General features: G+C 46.6%; 1 pseudogene; it reads right to left on the reverse strand.

Annotated features, from left to right (window-relative positions):
• Positions 1-3754: 3754 nt before the first annotated feature.
• Positions 3755-3868, reverse strand: LOC130834190 (U6 spliceosomal RNA; annotated as a pseudogene).
• Between the last annotated feature and the right edge of the window lie 808 nt (positions 3869-4676).

Genomic DNA, 4676 nt, shown 5'->3' on the forward strand with positions numbered 1-4676 from the left:
GCTTGCTCAACCTGGACCGACATTTCTTACCATCACCTGCTTCAACTTGATTCCCTCTCCATGAAGCCTCCCTTATAATTTGCATTCTGTTGATGGCTCTTACCACCCACCCGAGAAAAGTTTCCATTTTCCTTTATTTTCTTTTTCTGTGCTGGGAGACAGTTTAACGAAAATATGTTTTAAAATTTTATTCTTTTATCTTTTTGAGGATGATACTATCTTGAAATTATTGGAAGAGGGGAGTGTGTCATGGTCTGGGGGGATTTCCTGATAAATTCTGTCTATCTTAGGTGAACATTAATCAAGAAATCTGTTTTCGAAGTTCAAGCATCTTAACAGATTTCCCCCCCTCCCCCCAATCACCGATGGATTAGTTGTGTCCTTACAATACTGCTGTCTTGGGATGAGACCTTGATCTGCAAGTGCTTCTCTCTCTCTCATAACAAACCCCAAGCCTTCTTTGGTTTCATCTATTCTTTTTTTAAATTGAAGTATAGTTAATTTACAATGTTGTGCAAAGTGATTCAGTTCACACACCCCTCCCCCACATATATATGTATTCTTTTTCAGATTCTTTTCCATTATAGATTATTACAAGATACTGAACATAATTCCCTGTGCTATACAGTAGGTCCTCGCTGGTCATCTATTTTATATATAGTAGTGTGTATATGTTAATCCCAAACTCCTAATTTACCCCTCCCCTCCCTTTCCCCTTTGGTAACCATAAGTTTGTTTTCTATGTCTGTGAGTCTGTTTCTGTTTTGTAAATAAAATCATTCGTATCGTTTTTTTAGATTCCACATATCGGTAACATCATGTGATACTTGTCTTTCTCTGCCTGACTTACTTCACTTAGTGTGATGATTTGTAGGTCCATCCGTGTTGCTAAATGGCATCATTTCATTCTTTTCTATGGCTGAGGTGTCGTCCATTGTGTATATGCACCACATCTTCCTTATCCATTCACCTGTTGAGGGACACTTAGGTTGCGTCCATGTCTTGGCCATTTCATCTATTCTTGGAGCCCCTCCGCAGCTCTCTCCCTCCCCTCAGCTAACGTTCTTGAAAGAATTCCAGTACCTGCTTTCTCCTTTCTTTTCCATCTTATTCCTCAATCTGTTCACTCTCGGCTTCTGCCGCAGTTGCCCCATAGGAAAAAGTTTGCTCAGGGCACCAGGGACCTCCCTGTCACTGAAACCCTTGTCTGAGTGGACCCAGCAGCATGTGGCACCGACGCCCACTCCTTCCTTCCAGATCCTTCTCTTCTCTGGGCTGTGACTGCACCACATTGTCTGGGCTTCCGTCCTGTTCCTGTATCCACTCACCCTGCTCTTCAAGCTCTGTCTCCTCCGCGACACCACTGACCATCGAGGCTCCTCACTGCTGACCCTGCGCCTGCCTTCTCTTCTCACTCAGTCTGTCCTCCCTGGTCGCCTCACCCGCCCACCACCCCAGCGTCCAGCTTACGCTGTTCCCTCCTCAGTGCGGGCACCGCGTGCTGCCTGCTCGGAGCTCCAGGCCATTTCCTGAGCTGACACCTCCTCGGGGGTGGCTGCCGTTTGCACGTCCAGTACTGAGTTTGTGTTCTGCTCCCTCGGATCTGGTCCCCTTCCTGTGGTTCTTTCCCTTCTCATGGCCCCGCCCTCCATCCAAGGGTGCAAACCAGAAACCCTCCACTGTCTTGGCAGCCCCAGCAGCCAGGCCCTTCTCCTAGTATCAGCACCTCCAACTTCCTTTCTTTTTCACACTCCCTGTGGTTAGAGTGGGCCTGGCAGAAACCCAGGCAGGTGCTCTACGCCTGACTTCTTAGAGATGCTCTCTCTAGTATGGCGATCAATAGTCACAGGTGGCTCTTTTAATTTAAGTGAATTAATATTAAATAAAATTTAAAATCTACATCCTCAGCTGCACTTGCTACATTTTGAGTGCCCTGTGGCCATGTGTGGCACTCGTACTGGACAGCACAGGTACAGAACACTTCTGGCTTCACAGCGAGTTCTATCTGACAGCACCAGTCTAGAGCATTCCGCCTCTCTAGCCAAAGTGATGGGTCAGGTGCCCATTCAGGAACCAAGATTGGGCCGCTGGAGGTCCTGTCCAGGTGGTCACTGTGGAAGTTACTGATTAGAGGAAGAGGGTCTACCTGAGTATGAGACCAATCCAAGAAAACGTGGCGCAGAGGAATGAAAAGAGAGAGAGAGATTCATGTACCCTCTGAGCGTCTGATCCAGCTGTGGCTGAAAGTTACAGCCTTTAACTTTCAGTCACGTGAGTCCGTGGATCCAACCACCCCAGTTTTTTTTCTTAATCTTGCTTAAAAGGATTTGATGGCCCGTCTGACATTTGCAGCTGGTGAGTACATTAATTTCCCGAAAGTAACAGAGACGTACTGAATATGAAAGTGGCGTCTTTAATCACCATCTTGAATTTGTAATCAAGGCACCAAGGGGAGAAGAGAGCCCTTCGTATCGCCCTTGGAATCAAGATCATTTCTCTTCTCCGAAATCTTGGTTTTTTGGAATTCATAGTTAAGGTGGAGGCTGGGAGGGGAGTCACACTGAGAGGCGGAGAATAAGAAAGAGGGGAGGCATTTTCATGACTCAGATTTGCCGAGAACATTGTATTAAGGGGGCAGCTGACGCTCTTTCCACACATTGCCTTCTGCAGGCGATGAATTAGCAAATAGCCTGGAACCCTTGATCAGGTATTTGCAATGCAGGCAGCTTCTAAGTGCATTTCCATTCTTGGGGCTTTCATGATCAGAGGCTCTAAAGAGTTCTCTCGTTTGTATAACGTGTGCTCTTTTTGTGATGGAAATCCTCCCAGGGATACTGAATTAATGGGCCTCCTTTCGCATTGAGGCACACTGTGCACAAAGGAAATAAAAATATTTGTTACACTTTCATTAAGTTTACAGGCCTTTCTTCTCATTTTACAGACGCCTGTCAGGCCCAAGATTAGGCCAGTGTCAGTGAAGTGGGCCACGTGGCAGCATGGGTTCCAGGTGGACCCGGTATTTGCCAACAGGCTGAAGTGTGAGGCCACAGAGCATCTTTCAGAAAGTAATGTGCCAGGGAGGAGTTAGATGGACTTGAATCCCATGAACTGAGAGCAGAGAAAAGGGTGAGTGCCCCAAGGAGAACATGGTTCTGTTCCCTGAAGATGCAAAACGTCAGACCCAATCTATGTTCACTAGATTAATGGAAACCAGCAATGAGCTCTTCTCACACTTTTCTCATTGTATCGACTAGACAAGGATTTTAGGAGAATCAAAGAGGGGAGTGACTGACGCAATGGTCCACAGATGAAATCCTGTTTGGACTTAAAGGAGGTGAAAGAGTGTTCTGGGAGGTGGAGGTTGGATTGGTTGAGTGGTGGATTTTTCTGGTTTTGGAAGCCAGCTTTGCTGCAGTTTAGCCAGGTGGCTTTGGTCTGGTTATTCCAATGGCTGCTGGCCTCAGTTTCCCTCATCTGTAAAATGGGTATAAGTATAGTGCCTTGTTCATGGGGCTGTTAGGGGGATGGCATGATTTCACTGGTGTATTCTCAAACAGAAATGTCTATAAAATTTTCGATTGTGAATCTGGAAGACATTCAGTTTCTACTCATTACCCTGGTCTGAATTCCAAGCAGGTGGTGTGTAAGGCCCAGGAGTAGGTGGTAGGAGCTACACAGTTGGCAGGTAAGGGCCATCTGTTGGTGGGAGCTCACGGGGAAGTGAAGGGCCTGATCTTGAGAGTGAGACACAGAATACAATATGGAATGATTCCTGGCTGCGCACATCATCCTTGCACAGGGGTCGTGCTGATCTTCTCCGCATATTTCCAGTTTTACTGTATGTCCTGCAGGGGAGTGATTTAAGGAGACCTAGGAATATGTTGTATCTCTAATTCATGAAAAAAATATCTGGCACTCAATAAGTATTTGTTGAATGGATGGAAGTGAGTGAACGTGCAAAGGGAGCCCAGACTTGAAATATCACTGCATGCTTGGGTCTTGCGAAGTTGGGTTGGTGTCAGTAGAATTCAGAAGGGATTCCCGCTTTCTCTAAGTGAGACCTTTGTGGAAAAAATGATGGATATTGTGCTGCTAACTGTCCCGGTGGACTGTAGCAGCTTTCTCCCTTTCTATGTTGGGAGGCACAGACAGGAGTCATGTTTACTTGGATAGAAAAAAGTAAATTATGCTGAGGTATGTGGGTACCTGATTGCCTTCCTGAAGCGGTAGCCAGAATTAGAAACGTCTTGATGGCCACTTTCTTAAGCAAAAACCAAGCAAAATAGTGCGTTTCAAAGAGCTCAGGTGATAGGGGTGCCCTGCTCTCCTAATGCATTTCCGCGTTCTAAGATTTTTCTAAACAAAGACTGTTGATGTTTCAAAGCTATCAGGCAGGAGCGGATAGAATGAGGTAAGGGCAGGGGTTGGGGTCAGAATGGCTTCTCCCCGTCATAACAGACAGAGCATGTCCTGGTGCTCCTGTGCATGTGATTGTCACAGCCACGTGTCTGAGATGGAGCGTACGATTTCCAGGTTCAGGGTCCAGGGCCAGGAGACTTGGTTCAATATGGTTGCCTTGTACTTGGGCAAAGACAAGTCAGTGGTCCCAGCAGGGCTAGGCAAGCTCCCCCTCCCCCATGTGTTTCTACGAAGCTGTTGTGGACGGTGAGTGACGC

This window comes from Hippopotamus amphibius, chromosome 12 (assembly GCF_030028045.1).
Source record: "Hippopotamus amphibius kiboko isolate mHipAmp2 chromosome 12, mHipAmp2.hap2, whole genome shotgun sequence".
Classification (NCBI taxonomy): domain Eukaryota; kingdom Metazoa; phylum Chordata; class Mammalia; order Artiodactyla; family Hippopotamidae; genus Hippopotamus; species Hippopotamus amphibius.